The following is an 18,329-nucleotide window of genomic DNA, read 5'->3' as shown; positions in this document are numbered from 1 at the left end:
TTATGTTTATAATTAAAGCACTAGTGGAGAACTGGATTTTTGATATCACAAGAGTCATTCTGGAAATAACCTTTGACAACATCACTGTTTCTCAAGAATTTCTGAAAATAGTGGGATCACTTCTTCAAGTGATTCAACTGGAGCACAGTTAGTTGTGCCTTACTTTTACTTCACTCTAACCCCATTTGTCTCTGTTGTGGTTTTAACCCGGCCAGCAGTTAAACACCACACAGCCGTTCGCTCACCCTCCCCCCTCCCTCTCTGGGATGGGGGAGAGAAACAAGAAAACTGAGGCCTGTGGGTTGAGATAGAGACAGTTTATTAGGACAGAAAACATAATAATAATAATAATAATAATGTGTACAAAACAAGTGATGCACAATGCAATTGCTCACCACCCACTGACCGATGCCCAGCCTATCCCTGAGCAGCCGGCCCCCCCACCCCGGCCAGCCACCCCTATATATTGTTTAGCATGACGTCAGATGGTATGAAATACCCCTTTGGCCAGTTTGGGTCAGCTGTCCTGGGTCTGTCCCCTCCCAGCTCCTGCTGCACCCCCAGCCTGCTCGCTGGCAGGACAGAGCGAGAAGCCGGAAAGTCCTTGGCTTAGTGTAAGCGCTGCTCTGCAACAATTAAAACATCAGCATGTTATCAGCACTCTTCTCATCCTAATCCAAAACATAGCACCCTTCCAGCTACTAGGAGGAAAATTAACTCTATCCTAGCTAAAACCAGGACAGTCTCTTAAGAGACAGCATAGTCCATTTGGGCTTTCAAAAGCCATTCAACATGGGCCCTTATCAAAAAAGCTAACTCATCAGAAAAGAGGAAATGCACTTTTATACACTGTAGCTGGTCAAAGTAAGAAAGGGTATGAATTCATGGTAAGGTTTCTCAATGGAAACTTATTACAGGCACAGTACTCAGTTTTTGACTGAGTTTTTGGCAGAGGTTTGACTTTTTGTCAAGCATGACCAGATTTTCTAAACCACAGAAGCCTTCCTATGACTCTCCAGGAGAAGTACCTTTCTACATCTATGCTGTATGCTTAAATCATCAACCAATATCTCATCAGAGCTTCCCCTTCCTCTATACTTCAGTTTAGAATTTCTCAAAACTGAAGATGAACAACTTTGTAAGATGATCTGGCAACTCACAGTGGACTAACTGCCTAGCCTTGTGTCTACACATGAATGCCTTCAATGTTTACGATTCATTCTCATGATTCTAAAGGAAGAACTAAATACATAAAAATAAGAGGTGGGCTCCCTGCTCTAGATTTGGAAAGAGTCTGCACTTAACTGCTGTGGATGGGTCATCAACCACGCAATAAACAGATGCTATGCCTTTCTACCACCAAGCCTTAACATTGCTGGCACTTTGAATATTTTTAATGTTTATCTACATATACTAAATTTTAACTATGTAGAAAGTTTATTGGAAATTTATGGAACAGAAGTAGTATAAATTACATAAAAGACAACACAGTAACTCTTACTTTCATCTGAGGTCTGAGAGCATCTCTCCAATACAAATAAGAATACATTCAGTACCTTTTTCATTTCGATCTATTAAAAAAAAATTGTTATGTAACGCCAAAAACCTTTTCACAAAACCACAGAAAAAGAATTCTACCTTCTCATTGGACATAAATAACAGATAAAGACAACCTATGAATCTATGGAAAAATACAGAAAATCTAGAGACAGAAAAAGTGAATATTCTTTACATAATGGATGGTAAAACTTTATTTAAAAAAAAAAAAACACCTTGGTAGAAAAGTGGGAACCTTTCACCTGGAAAGAAGAACACAGAATTCTCTTTTCTCTTACAAATACATATCACAGAATCATCTAGGTTGGAAGAGACCTCCAAGATCACCTAGTCCAACCTCTGACCTAACACTAACAAGTCCTCCACTAAACCATATCACTAAGCTCTACATCTAAATGTCTTTTAAAGACCTCCAGGGATGGTGACTCAACCACTTCCCTGGGCAGCCCATTCCAATGCCTAATAGGCGCTGACACAGAGGAATAGGTGAACCCTAAATCTAGATCTAGCTAATATAACTAATACAAGTGTAGAAGTTTATTTGCATGCAACTACAACCTGCATCTCCATAATAGCAAAAATTCAAATGCCAGACCTCCTTAAATTCATACAATCTATGAAAATCCATGAATTAACATGTTTTATATGTGTATATATCTGTGTATATATGTATAGATAGATAGATACATGCATACATAACGTTTTATTGCTCTATCTGGTTTAGAACACTAGAGCTATAAAACACTGAGATCTCACTCTTACAATACCAGGATCCCAAAGAACATTTCATGCAAAGATAACACCATTATATGTATAATAAAGTAGATAACATCCGATCACATTTGCTTGCTTTACTAAAGAGATAATTTCACAATAAAAGGTATACCTGCTTCTCAGTAGCTATGTATGCCTACCCTCACAAAATGAAATTTTCTGTGAGAATTGACTGTTCTGTGTGTGTGTCAGTGCCTTGAACAAACCAAACAGAGGATGATTTGCATTGCTGTAGAAGGGAGAAGGATCATTTTGTTTAGGTTACTCTTCTGCGAGGTTGAAGCTGGACTCTCTTTTTTTAGAAGAAAAGAGGTTATAAGAGCTTTTATTAAGCTTTTACTAACTTGTAAAAATGTTTGACATAAAAGGCGTATGGGAAACATGACAGTAGAGACACCACAGAGTACATTTAACAACAGAGTACAAGGTATATCAGAATAATAAAATAGGCTATACTGCTACTGGACAACCACTAAAAGGAAAATAAAACCTTTTTAACATAACAGAAGTCTTGCCAAGAGATTGCAATGCCAACAGACTACCAGGATAGAAAACCAGCAGTGGAGAGGTAAGAGCACACAGGAAAACTCTTAAGTAGTTGTTGCAGAATACACACGCAACACTAACAGTAACAAGTCCCAAGGATCAAATGATATTCACCCAGGAGTGCTCGAAAAATTCAGGGTATATATATATATAATAAAGAGTATCATTATGTCACTGTGCAAAGCCATAATGAGCTCACATCTTGATAACTACATGCAATTCTGAGCAAACTTGTTAAAAAAGTGACACAGAATTAGGCAAAAAAAAGGGGGAGGGAGGGCAACAAGAATGACCAAAGGTCTTAATACAAGAAACAAGTAATACTAGAATAGAGTTACTATAATTAATTTAGTATTATGGCGTTGAAGAAAATACCTTATAGTGATTGAAACAGGATAGTTAGATGAATGGGTTCACAGCACCAAAGTACCATGATGTATAGAGAATAAGATGAGAAATAAACTGAAGACTCATGAAAAATATATAAAATTTTGATATCATAAATTGAAACTCCAAACTGGGTCCTGGCAAATATTAAATATTTTTCTTTAAGCTCATTTAGATATTTATGATGTGGTTGATAATTTATCTAATTAAAATCCATCCAATTAATAAAGCATGATTGGTCAAAATTTATTTTTTATTATCTCTTGGCAGTACCACAGGGCGTTCCAAATATGAACCTGTGCCAACACCTGATGTTTCACACACATATGACAAAAAGATAGGTCATACCCAAGGAGCTAAATTCACAGTATGCTATTATTAAAGAAGCCTGAAGAGGCAACCTATATCCAGAGCCGCGTTACAGATTTTAAAGGTATTAACCTAAAAGCATAAAAACATACTTCTGGCTAAAAATAAAAGACACTCAACTTTTCTGCTTAAAAAAAAATCTGTATTAAGCAAGTTCAGTAAATTTTGGATCACTCAGTCTGTAATTCAGACAGATCATTTACAATATTCTAAAATGAAGAATATTGCAAAATATGCAAGTCTCCAGGTCATACAAAGACCTTTTTTGGTGGGTGTGGTATTCTACCTAATTTTCTGCCTATAAGCTATTTTTAACAAGGACCCTAGAATAGGAACGGCAGCTGCAGTGATAGTCTACAGGGTTGTATTTGTTGTACAGTTAGACACAAAGATAAAAGAAAACAGAATTACATATCTGAACAGCTCATACACTGCATTGTTGCCAAGGTTAAAATGATACCCGTAAGTCATTTGTTTGCTAACCAGTGTGCACTTTTCCTAGCCAACACAATGATGCTAATACATCAGCAGTAACAAAAAGGTTTTATTTTTCTAGCTGCAACCATTTGATTTTGACAATCTTGCACTGTTACAAGAGACCTGTTTGCACAATAAACTTCTAGTCATAGTGAGGTGGTCTTAGTGTGTAGTGAACTGGGATACAGTAGAAGGAGAAAAAAAAAATCAAATTTTACATGTAAGAAAAAAAAGGAGGCCCATACCTCTGTCTGCAGCCTAATATTAAATATAAAAAAAAAAAAAAAAAAAAAAAGAAACCTACCCTAACCTAATTACATATCTGGGATTTCAAAGTAACAGAGCAGCAGAGAACAGTAATACATGTAAGTGACTGAAAGTTTACGTTTTCATGACCTATTCTTGCTGTGCACAACACCTTTTGCTCACACTACTGACATCCAGGAGTGAGCCCTAAGAGAGCTGTTCTAAGTGAGGGTTTCTATATGCTGCTCTGAATAGGAACACAAACTGACAGAAAAATAACTCAAAATTGCTATAAAATGACTGGTACCTACAAATGCACAGGCAAATGACATGCACTTTAATGCAACACATTTCTTCTCATTTTGTAGCAAGTTAAAACATATTTAAGATTTGTATAAAATGTATGGAAGAAATGCTACTCGTGTTAAAAATGAAATCAAATGATAAAGTTTGAAATCCTTGATCTTTATTAAGCAAATGCTGCTAGTATGAAACCATGTCATTTGGCTTGTTAAATTATTTTTTTTATTGAAGCAATTTTTTTATTGAAGTAATGGATGAAAATACTAAAATTCTGTGTCTTCTTGGCACAGAATTGCAGTGGTAAGCTGTCACAGTGCGATTTGACTACTCCACAGCATCCTTCATGTGGAAAGCAATTTTCTATATGGCAGCTGCTATGCAGAGAACTAGACCCCACCACATGACTTCACTAGTAGCTATACATTCTTTATGAGGTAAAAAAACTGCACAGCTCCAATACACAGGAACTCTTCTAACTCTCAAGTGCATGGGGTGGAGTTGAAGAGGAGAGCAGTCTTCAAGAAAAACTGCTACCTACATTGTAAGCAATCATACGAAAACTAGCAAGATTACACCCTTGGTTTTTATAATACCTTCTCTGAAAAGGGTTACAAAAATTACTGATACTTATTCCAAAAAAATCAAGTGTGACCTCTGTCTTAACATAAATGGATATACATTCAAGCACAGCCATCCATCCAGATGACTGGTGAGTAGCAAGACCCCAGCACTCTAAATGAGGAACACAGATGGCTAGCAGTACAGGAGTGTGAGAATAAAGACAACTACCTGAGACTTGGCAAGTATGTACCAAATCTGCAGATGATATAGGACAAACATATCCCACTAACAACAAGGCAAAAAAAGTTTTGATGTAGCTATGGTCTTCTAAGTGTGGCGAAGAAAAGCACACAGATCATGGCATAGAGGAATATCAATGAACAGATATGAAGCCATGTCTGTTCTCAAACAGAATGGACTGCCTCATGCTACAGGCTCACTGAGTTTGTTTAAAACAATTTATTCATGTTAACCCCTCTTCCGAGAATTTCTGAAAACACTTCACACTCACTTGTGTGGGGGAGCTGATCCAGAGGCAGAAAAAGGTAGAAATATTCTTGAATAAAGGAATGGACCTAAACACAATGCAGGAAGCAGCTTAGGCTGGCCCAGCCTAAGTAGTGTTATTTCTGTAAGAATAGCATCAAAGGAGATGATCTTTCTAGCAATTTATATATATATCTATATATATGTACACACGCGTATATACATATATATATATATATGGTTTAGGTCAGAGGGGAGAGTTTCATTAAATAGCAGGCTTGTGATCATTCCTGTCAACAGAATTCCTGTGTCCTCCAATTTCATAACTTAATTCCCTCCCAAATTTAACCCCAGAGAATTCTGTCACAATGACATTCACTTCTTAGTAGAATAACTGGACAGTTACAGACAGACTTCTTCAGTTGGAAATATATTTTTCACCAATCATCACTACCTTCCATCTCATATTTACCTAACAATGAGAAAAAGGATGCCATATTGGCTCTGGAAACACACCTTTACAGTTAGTAAATCATTTCCAGTTCTTGCACTCAGAAACAAAAATGCTGCTACTTTCCAAATTGCCAGCAACACAACTACAGCACCCACTGGAATTTTGCCAGACCATCCTCCAACATATACCAACAGTTTCTTTCTCTCTCAAGGAAGAGATTCTTGATAATTGTAAATAACATGGGTTCTTCTACTGTACTTCAATTATATTCAGCATCTACAAATACTGAGCATCTATATTTGTACCACAAATCTTCTATACATACCTCCTTTGAAAGCATAAATCCATAATCTATTTAGGAATATCTTTATAGAAATTTTGTGTGTCAGATGCTGAAAATTCAAGAATTCATTATACATTTGTACACAGCTAGGTAGAAACCAAGATGTGGCTTGCGTTAGTTAGTAATACAGGTGTATATATGGCCTTTACTGCAGGTACAGACAGGTTAAACTAACAATAAAATAATTTATTACTGAGAAAATTCATATCATGTGAACTACAGTAGCCAAAAAGGAATGAAAAATTAATGAGAGGCTAGGAAACGTTTTGCAAGAAGAACCTTGCATGTGCATATGCAGATCAATAGGAAAAAAAAAAAGGTGAAATACAGACAAAAGGTGATCAGATGGCAAACTGGAAGTGAAAGAGAAGATAAAGACAACGGAAAGCATCCTTTCCTTCACATCCACCAGATGATTTATTGTCCATTTAACAATAAATGACTTAACTCCACTGCAAGTTGAATGAACCACTAACTTGCAGAACATCTGTACATCAATTTTAACTTTACAGGCACTACAATCAACCTAAAATCTGCAACTTTCAATTCATCACATCAATTCTGGAAACCAACACACCTGCACCTTCAAATTTTGACATTCTTCAAAATAAAGCAAAATATCTATGACACATAACCCCAAGAGATCACTAAACTTGCTCAGAGGATTGAACTGAGCTAACCTAAAGAATACATACCCAAAACGGATAGTTTTTTGACAGCAGATACACTTCTTTGATCATCACACCAGCAGATACACCACTATTATCATCATACCATGAAAAGAAAATCTCACCAAACTTACACCCTTCCTTGTCCTGTGATACCTACCAAAACTCACCTGGAAAATCATTTAAAATAAGAACTTGAACCAGAGGAAGATGACATCTTCCAAATTTTCCCAGAGCCCTCTCAACATAATGCAATTGTTGGGCTTGCTAACTCAATAGTGAAAACTAGACTGGAAGCAGATTAGTCCCACTATTGACTGCAAAATTTGCCAGGAGCTTTACACAATCACAGTGACACATTCTCCCCACACAGCATCAGCAGAATATCAGTCATATATTCTTCACTGTACTTCTTGCAATGCACCAATTCCAATAACAACTGTGATTTAAACATGGAAAATATGTCAAAGAAATTACAACATATCAGAGTATACTCACACTGATAACTGATAAAACTCATTTAGCAGCAAGAAACCATTTTACACCACAAGCAAAAATAAATAAATAAATAAATAAATAAATTGTATCTCTCAGTCTTAATGTATAGGAATTTCTTGATGATCATCTTGGAAGAAGTGCTTAGGATCTAAAATTCATAACTTTCCTGGATAACAGAAATAAGGAACTTGGCAAATATACAAATTTTACAGTATATTACAATTTTCCTTTTGCCTGATTTCCATCTAGTCCTTCAGCTTTTCAAAGACATCATTACTGGTCCAGCTCTGTATTCCAGAGGTCTAATGATCTCACCTTGCTAGGCTCTCCCTTCCACTTTTACCTTTTCCTTTCAGATTGCCTCACCCAATTCACATAATTACATTAAATGCAGAGCAACCACTTATTATAATTTATATCTGTCTGAATTGTGCTTCTGCTTCTTTTTTGGAAGAATGCTTGTGTTCCTAAAACGTTGTCCATTTTATCCAAACGCATCAGTTGGTCTAATGAAAGTTAATAACTTATACCTACAAATCTTTTGGTAAGCATACTGTGATATAATACCATAATTCATAACAATGTTATACAAATACACCCCTCTTCCAATGGATTAAAAACAGTGCTGCCACTCAGGGGGACCCGCACAGGCTGGAATAATGGGTCAGTGGGAATTTTATGACATTCAGTGAGGACAAGTGGCAAGTCCAGCACCTGGGAAGTAAGAGCCGCTTGGAACAATATAGGCTGGAGATTGACAGGCTGGCAAACAGTTTTGCAGTAAAGAATCTGAAGAATTTCGGTGGACAGCAACTGAACATGAGCCAGCATTGTGCCTTGGTAGCAAAGGAGGCCACCAACAGCATCCTGGGCTGTATCACCAGGAATGTAGCCAATAGATCAGATGGAGGGATTGTCAGCTTCTACCTGGAACTTGTTAGACCACATATCATATACTATGCTTAGTGTTGGGCAATGCCAGAAAGACACTGAGGAACAGTAGCAAATTCAGTAGAGAGCTACCACATTGGTTAGGGGGCTGCAGCACAAGCCCTGTGAGGAGAGGCTGAGGGAGAAACCTGGAGAGGACAAGGGTAAGGGGCCACCCAGTGCCTACAAGGAGGTTATCAAGAAGATGGAGCCAGGGTCTTTAAAGTGATGCATAGCAGGAAGACAAGAGGCAGTGGACATAAATCAAAACAAGAAAGGCTTCAGATAGAAAGGTAAAACTTTCTCACCGTGAGGACAGTCAAGCACTGGAACAGTTGCCCTCAAAAGCTGTGTAGTCTTCAACCTTGGAGGTTTTCAAGACCAGAGTAAACCAGTTTGACCTCCACAGCCAGACCCTGCTTTGAGAAGGAAGTTGGGCTGGTTGTCTACCTGAAGTCCCTTCCAGCTTGAATTATCCTACAACTCTATGTTAACATCTTTGCACATGTTGGATGCCCAATATTGAATAAAGTAACTGAAGTAAGAAGAAGGATTACTATAACATGACAATGGTATTCTGAAGAAACAAATTATATTCCTTTATCTTCCATTAAGTTCCTGTCTGATAGAATGTAAGTACATAAAGCAGTTATTAACTGTATGTTTCTCATCTTTTGGGTACAAAAATTGGAAGCCCATCATTTCTAGATTTGCAGATATGCTGAGAACAATATTACTCAGCTGAGCTTAAATTGGTTTTAATGAGAGCAAAGGGTGCTGGACAGTCTGGAAAAAAAATGTTAGGAATAGGAAAGCCAATATTACCACAAAATTTGGAATTCAATATCCTTCTGTGCAAGTTTCAAAGCTTTAAAAGAAAGAAGAGCAGCACTTTGTCAACAAAACTACTGTGAAATAAATGAATGTAATTTTATAAAGTACTCAGGAGACCAAGTGTCTGTAAAAAGCCCATTAGAAATTAACAATTCTATGTATAGAGGACAGTCTGACAACTATCAATAAATAAAGCATGAGGACATGCTCCAGAAATTGGTGTTTTATCAAGTGTTTTGCTTCACAAACAACTAGAATGTCAAAATAAAGAAAATAAAGCAACAACGATTCGTGATTTAAAAAAAAAAAGCTAAAAAATGAATACCATAGAACTAAACCAATACAAGCTTTAGTAATGTCCCAAGCTGCAGAAAATATTCGCAGCATAATATTCCAATTGGTAGACAGAACAAGCAAAAAAATTTGAGCATTTCCTTCCTGCTTAAGACACAAGAGTAAGATGCTGTTGTAACAAATAAATAAATAGAAAATTAGAGATTAAAAAGCTACGGATATTATGCTTGATCCTCAAATATAGTAGACAATAATTTCCTTGGAGTACAAGTTTAACAAGCTATTTTGGTCTTGTATTTTTTACAAGGCAGTTCTGAAAAAGATTAGACTACAGAGTGAATAGTTGAAGGGTTATTAACCCCAGAGAGAATTTACTCTAAATACACTTTAACAGTATGTAGATCACTATTCCAGTTCAGGCAGAGATCACAAGTACACTCTTGTGTACATGGCTTTTGAGGGATAAGAGTATTCAATAAGCAAGCCACTTCACCTCAGGCTGGAGGGAAGGAAAGTAGACAGTCACTTTTCCAAACCAATTTACATCCTAAAATAGGCAACAGAACAGTTCTGCTCCCACTCTTGCCTGCACTCAGAAATTTAATACACTAAAATGTAAGATGTTCCAGTGTGTATCTTCCAATTTTTGGAAATGTTTTGTAATGACTCAAACTAGAGCACCATCTTTAACTGCAGTATCAACATTTATTACAAAAACAGAGGCCTCATCTACACCTTGAAGTTTTTTAAATTATAAAAACATATAGCAAAGGGTAATCCTTATGAGACTTAAAAGTTTAATAAGAAAAATGAAAGGAGAAGGGAGAAAGAAAGGAATACAACTCACAAAGAGATTAGAAAATGGAGTACAACATAAAGAGTAAAGCGTTCAAATAAACCCAGTCTAACACAAATAGAAGTGCTACTACTAACCTCATTGGTCTCTGAATCCACCCTCACATTATTAATACAAGGTCACAAAAGCATGCAATAGCAGAGCCAAGAAATAAACTCCAGTCTTCAGAGACTCAAGCCAATACTTCACTCATGAGACCTATCATCCCTGTCAGTTTCCCTGCTGGAAAAAGTTTGGAGTCAGGGGAAGGCAACCTACAGAGACTCACTCATTGCCAGACCCAAAGATTCTGGCTAGACATGTGCCAATACGGGTAAAGCATCCCTTTTAGGTTCATGTGTTATGAGGCAAATCAATTATTTTGAGAGATTTCAGGCTTACAAGCCCCTCCGCAGAAGACAACTATGTGAGACAAGGCAGTGAATGTTCTTAATTTCAGAAACAGCAGTTCTACCTCTATCAAATCACCCAGCAGTTACTTCCTCTGAGTTTGTCTTTAGTTTATATACCACTACTAACCCATAAACCAACTTCCCATGCCACATTTTTGAATTTTATACTTTCTTACAGAGTTTTGATTGTTTACCTCAAATACATTTGTCAACTTCAGGGTCACAACTAACACAGATCAACCCAAATCAACACATTTTTAATATTTTAATATTAATGCTGCTATATCTAACTCTCAGATACTACTGCTCATGTTGAATGCACTTTCAGAAGGGATCCTTCTATTTTCCATGACAAAATGGAATTACTATTTTTTCCAGTTGTTGCCAGTTGTTCTAGTTACTTAAGACAGGTTTCTAAAATGGAAAATTATTGCCATGGTCTAATAAAAAAAAAGATAAATACTTAGTGAAAATCAAATTCAGAAGATGATTCATTACAGTACGTAGACTGGTATAAACACTGAGGAACCACCAACTGAAAGAGAAGGGAAATATATTTGACCTTAATCTACTTCACTCTACCCTTCATCTGTTAGAAATGCTCCATTATCTAGTATGGATACAACCATAACAAAGACAATACATGCATATTAAAAAAAAGTTTGTTACAGCAATAAAATATAATAAATTAATAAAAAAAAGTGTTGTGCAACACCTAGTTAGTCAAAGCTTTACTGAGTTTAAGACAATAATACTTGTTGTCAGTGGTAGTAAACATTTTCTACATTAAATTATGTTCTGGCCTTTAAAGTAACTGATTATTATTTAAAAAAAAAAAGCCATAATATATATTTTCCTTGGGAGCAGGCCTTAAATACTCACTACTATTTTATGTGCTTCTACTTCCTCCCAACCTTCCCATTGCATAGACCTCTTAAAGTGAACATAACTAAGGACTGTATCCACTGTGAAGGCCAACTCTGTTCAGGAAAATTAGAAGGTAGAAGAATCATTACCCACAATAAATTAGAAGGTAGAAGAATCATTACCCCCAGTACCTCAGCTGAAAAATAATTAAAGATACATATATAAATGATAAAGATACATATATAGTACATGTGATAAAATAGTATCATGGCATATTTTAAGAGGAAAAGAGTTCTAGTAGACTGAAGAGATTTGTTTAGGCAGTTTAGCAACAATGTAGAAAAATGACAGACTTATCTGGACTTTCAAAGCCCCTTAAGTTAAACAGCTAACTTTAAAGATTAACTTAATCACAGGAAGCAATAAAGAAAATAAGTAGCAATAATATAATAGATAAAAGTTAAATCAAGAACTTACATTTTCCAACTATACAGAGCAAATTCTAGATATAGGAGAGAGAATTATAACAAATCATCTTTTCACAGTGCAGAAGATAAAATGCAGCCAGATTCTTAATTTGTATAAATATTATTATTGTTGTAGAACTGCTCATTTTATGGAAAACAAAAGAAACATCACATAGGATTTGCAAGCAGCAGAGTTCAGAACAGAATGAGCCAAGGAAACATCAAAAAAGAATCCAACAATACAAAACTCTTGTTGGCAAATATGTATTAATATAAACAAATTCAACATCATCCTTGTTAAAACATGTTGTGCTAAGATATACATACTATTTTGAGGAAAAACTTTCTTCTTGTATATAGCTCAGTAAAGATACCTATTTAACACGAAATAGTGGTCAAAAGAACAAACGGAATGTTATTTTTAATTTATTTTCAATATATGACAAATTAAATTCCCAAATACTGTTTCTGCTTGAGTACAAGTAACTCACATCCCTACAGACGTTGTTCCACAAGAGCAATGACAATTCTAACAGAAAAAAATATGTTCTGAGCCATAGGCATTAAAGTATTTTAACTGTTTCTAGAAAAGTAATTAAATAAATACATAAATAGAACTGATGCACTTTAAGCAATCAGTAATACAGAGGTTTGTTTGCGCAATTTATATTTGAAAAAAATAAAATTTGAAACAAAAATGAAAAAGGAAAAAACAACAGAAGTATCATAAAATGAAAAAGAAAAATCTGTGTAAATAAGTATAATAATATTTTACTAGGATGCAAAGTAACATATTGTTTACAAAATAAGAAATGGATTTGAATCACATGGATTGATCCTAAACTGAATAAAAACATAAACAATATTTACCATTATATTTCTTTTAGGGCATTCCTAAATTATTAGCCACTACCTTAATCAAAGACAGTTTTGGATGAATCCTAAGAAATATTCCTTTCAGAACCTGCTGCACTGCAAGAGGAACAAGAAAAGGAAAGAGTAAAGCATTTACTGGAATTCTGAAAGGCAGATCCTCAACCATTCTGGGATCTGTCTGTGGTACAAAGAGACGATAATAAGCACTGAGTTCTGGGGGCTGCTGCTGCTGTGTCCCAGTAATTGCAATTTGCAGGACTGAAGAAAAGAGAAAAAAACTCTTGGGAAAATTAATGTTTCTTTCTGTGGTCATACACACTGTCTCAGCACAGTCAGAAATAAACACTTGTGATTGGAAGAATTTCTCATTTGAGTAAGGTGTGCACAAGTGGGGTATTTCTTTGTAGAGATGTCACTTGAACGTTATTATCTTAATCTTTAGCATTGTTTTATTTTTATTATAATGTTATTCATCTGTATTACAGGAATGTACCTACATAGCAGCAAAGTAAAAGAAACATAAAAAATTACTCTTCTACCTCTTCTACTTAACTCAGGGTTGGAAAAGAGGAACTCCCTGCCTTCAGATGTGCAAGTAAATCCAGAAAGTGTTCAGACTATTCATGGAAGAAAGATACCTCACAAAAGCTATTGAGGACAATAACATAGGCATCATCTTTGCTTGAAGATGTTCCTGAACCACAAATTTACACAAGCCATGGGAATGCCTGAGAGGAATCGGCACTCCATACCTTTTGTCTTTTATATTCATTCCTGGAGCATCACCAATGACCTCTCTAGAAAAAGAGACCATTTCAGACCTGAGATCCGATACAGTACAGACTTTCTAATGTTTTTATGGTAGCCACAGTTGACACAAACATGAAGACATAGGGTGTGCTTACAGGCATTAATACACATTTACTACACAGATAGAGAGAGGCATAAAACCACGTATTTTATAATGCAATACTTTTTTTCCAAATAAATGAACACTCCAATTTTATTCCTTAGTCTCATTAAGCTTATTTCTTATCAGCAGAACTGAAAGAAAAGATTATACAGGAGACATCTACTTCAGGAGACATCCCCTGTGGGTGACAATGTAGAAGAAGCCATATGAGGACAGGAAGAAGTGACTCTTTCACGGTGGAAACACTAATACAAAAGAACTGTCTTACTGTTGGAAACATGCTGCACTTACTAGAGCATGGTTCACAGAAACTAAACTCATATCCTTTCACCGATGACCTTGTGCAGCTTATTTCCATGAGCATTTTATGCAAGGTAATAACTCGTATCAGCTTTCTTGCAATAAAATTGTCCTTTGTATATGAAGACAATCAAAGACAATAATTAGAGATGCATGAAACATCCATGAAAGATGTTGATGGTTAAAATATAAAGGGGGGGTAGGGAAGAAGAGACCTTATGCCAAATGAACATAGAGTGATAAACCAAATAGTGCTTTATGCATTTTTGCAAAGTGCCCTGAGCTTTCCCTGGATTTATATATTTAAAATTATCACACATAATCATAGTGCTTAAACCTACTTCTGGAACATCCCTGCAACGACACTCTGTACAAAAATATTAAGTTTTCCAAACTTTAACTTTTAAATTTAAAAGTGATTCAAAAAAAAAAAGTTTTTCCCCAAAGTACATTCTGATTTTCATAATCATTTAGGATAAATTATTTCCCTCCAATACATCCCAAAGTACCAAGTCTCTCCATCCTCTGGAACACTGAGGTCAGTGGGAATTCTGAGGCTGCAACTACATAAGTGTTCTGGTTTGAAGCAAATTGTACCTTGCAACTGTCCTCACCTAGAGCATTTGTGCCCACTTCATGGAGGAGTTTTGGAGTCTCTGAGTTTAAGAGGACACTCAGTTGGAAGCTCCACTTTAGGTGTGTATCAAATGTACTGTAACAAGGACATACATGTCCAACCCAATGACTGGTCCCTTGAACAATTTCAAATCACTCTTATGGCAGGGCCACTTCATCCAGTGGTCTAAACTAACACTAGTTTGAGGTTAAATCCCTGAACTAAACCACAACCACGCAGGCATATAAGCCTTAGCACGGACTGCTTTGATCTAATGATCTGCTTCCACTTGCCAAATTACTTGCTTACACTGACTTAAGCTGTGCGTTCATCACCTCTCAGAAATGTTTTTAATGCTCTACAGAATTCAAGTCATATGCTACAGTTCTCAAAACTAAAACTCTTAGGTGCAGAGAAGTGAGTGATTGACATTCACATAAAGAACAAAGCACACAGCAACAACTATTTTGTTTGCTGTCACTGATTACAGAGAAGAATTAAAAGAAAAATATATCAAATTTTTGTAAAAAATTCTGAATCAATTTGTTATTAACATAATGTTGCTTACTTGGGTAATTACTGAATAATATTTAGCAATGAACAATTGACAACATGAAGAGGAATTAAGAAAATAATCGATGAGAGTTAAGAAAATAACACTACAATATTGTCAGTTTTATTCACTGTCAACATGGATGAAAAGCTGTGCAGCAATTAATTAGTGTTTTGAGTATTTGGAAAGTTTTATCCACAATTTCAAATACTTAAAATGTATTTTTCTTTTGTCTATCAGCAAGAAAGGAATGTTATGTATGTGCAGCTACTGCTTGTAAGAAGACAAAAACCATGGAGAGGTCCTGATCCTGCTCACCTGATTCATGCAGCCGGCCCACAGAAGTATGCCAAACAGAGCTACTGCCACAAATATGTCAAACAAGATTTGACTAATAAATTGCTTTGGGGCTGTCTCATTCCATAAAACATTTTTCAGAGGTTTTAAGGACTATTTAAAAGCAATATATTAATTCTGCCCCTGATTGACGAATGATTCTATTTAGACAGTTCACTGAAAACAGTTGAGCTTCAAAGGCCATATGAAATCATTTATTATATCACTTGTGGTTTAGAAACACACCAGCTGAGTGTCTCAGTGCATATGGTAACAAGCAGTACTTCTCTATTAAAAATACACTTTTTTGAAGACTAAAATATATACATATATATATTCTTTTCTATAGACTTAACATAGGACTATAAGGCATATAAAAATAAAATCCAAAATCTTCACAGTTACATTTTAAGCTGTTACTTTAATTATATTGTAAGCATCCATTAAAGCACAGTAAGACTGTTAAACACAGAACAAAAAAAGATTTATTTTTACTTTCTTACCTGTAGAGGGGACTCATTGATACCTGTCTTTGACATTTTATCTTCCAGTGATATTGCACAAACTACTATTATCCAGAAGTTACCAGCATTATACAGCACCTACATGATAGGTATGTCCTAAAGAACAGGTGAAGGATTTAACAGTGAAAAATACTAGCTAGACCAATGTTCCATTTAAGGAGAATGTATTTATATATGTAGGAGGGTACAACAATGCATTCATCCAGAAAAAAAGATCCACACTGATACAGGAGTAAACAGTTTTTATTTATTGTTTCATTGTCATATTAGAAAGCCCACTTCATACCACTTTATTTGAAATGATACAATGGGTAAGGTGATAATACTCATTTCTTCTTAAAACAAGTAAGAGATGAGCTTCAATGATTTTCAACACAATTAAAAAAAAAGTAAAAATACTTTGCATGATAAAAACAAAAAAAAAACAGTTTTTCAGCAGCAGGGCATGACATTGCTGTGGTATTTCTCTTGAAAAAAAAAAGATAAAATTCAATTCACCTGTCACTTGTAAAAGGTTGGGTTTTTTTTTTGTTTTGTTTTGTTTTTGTTGTTTTTAGGTTAAAAATCAAAATAACACAGCTACATGCCCATAGTATACACAATACTTACAAGCAGCACATATTAATTCAGTTGGCGTAATTTAACTAAGCTCTTATGTTTATGAAGTTGAAATGGCTAGCGTCTGTCCTTCACTCTACAGAGCAAAAATGAGTCAGTAAATATTCTACCTCAGTTCTGAGGACTCTTCACGCAGAGAGCGTGTAACAACTGTATTATTAAAGATTGCACCAAACATAAATATAAATGTAGTTTAGAAAGACAATTTGAGTTCAGCCAGGCTTCTCAGAAGTAAAGTAACATCGTTTAATTTGCACCATTATCAAACAACAGATTACATGGCAGCATAAAATTTTTAATCCCAGCACCAGAATTAACAAGAGTTTTTTTCCCCCCACCTTTTTTTTTTTTTTTTTTTTTTTTTTTTAAATCACCATCAGGTCTTTCCCTTTGGCTGTTGAAAGAAGGATGTTTCACAGCATGACATTAAAATTCTGGCTCCCTTAAAACCTGTCTATGAAGAGTATTGAAAATATAACTTATAGACAGAGAACAACTTAAACCTTAATGGTAAAGTAAAAATTAATGGGCATTCTTCTCATTTATCATATTTCAAAGAAGAGCATTTTTCTGTATAAAGATCCCATCAGCTTAGCTATGACATCTTTATTCTCGTACCTATAAATCGTTCCATTGTTAACCTCCTAAATTGCAGTGACTGCTGCCACCTATAGGATCTCTACAATAGTGGTCAGGATTTTACTCAACGGTTCCCTCTACTGGGGATGCAAGTCTGATGAATGTGCAGGCACTTTTATTAACAGCAGGTGTCCCCACTTTTGCTGATGTTTTCCTCGAAGTCATTAGTTTAAAAGCTTTTTCATGTTTCATAAAACAAACTCCAGCTTCTGCCTGGAGTCAAAGTACTAGCCAGGTGATTTGGGATAGGAAGTTGCAGACCCTGAACTCTCTTAATTCAGTTCAATAAATGCAATTTTGCAGAAAAACAAAAATTCCCTTGTTGTTCACACAATGTTATCTGCTGTGATGTATTAGAAAGCCTACAGCAGAACAAATTTCCTTCCAAAGCATAAGTTAAAATAACAAGAAGTAACTTCTAAGTAGGATAAGTTCAGTTCTATGCGGGCAATTGTTTCATCAAACACACCAGTGTTGTATCAGAATAGCCTTATAAAGAAGATGAAAATCATTAAAATACATTCATCTTGAAAGTCCCAAATAATATCAGACTTAGTAATGTATGCACAAACACACACACAAAACCACTAACGTGCTGTTGAGATTTCTCAAATCAATACATCTGATTTAATTAAAAAGCAATCA

The 18,329-nt window shown here is 35.5% G+C and overlaps 1 protein-coding gene across 2 annotated transcripts in view; it reads right to left on the bottom strand.

Moving 5' to 3' along the window:
* CAMKMT (calmodulin-lysine N-methyltransferase) overlaps nt 1–18,329 on the bottom strand; it is a 221,182-nt gene that overhangs the window by 131,190 nt on the left and 71,663 nt on the right. The gene's annotated exons all lie outside the window — the stretch shown is intronic.

This window comes from Anser cygnoides, chromosome 3, assembly GCF_040182565.1.
Source record: "Anser cygnoides isolate HZ-2024a breed goose chromosome 3, Taihu_goose_T2T_genome, whole genome shotgun sequence".
In the NCBI taxonomy this organism is placed as follows: domain Eukaryota; kingdom Metazoa; phylum Chordata; class Aves; order Anseriformes; family Anatidae; genus Anser; species Anser cygnoides.
The sequence above is the reverse complement of the archived record's forward strand: the minus strand, read 5'-3'. Positions and strand labels throughout refer to the sequence as shown.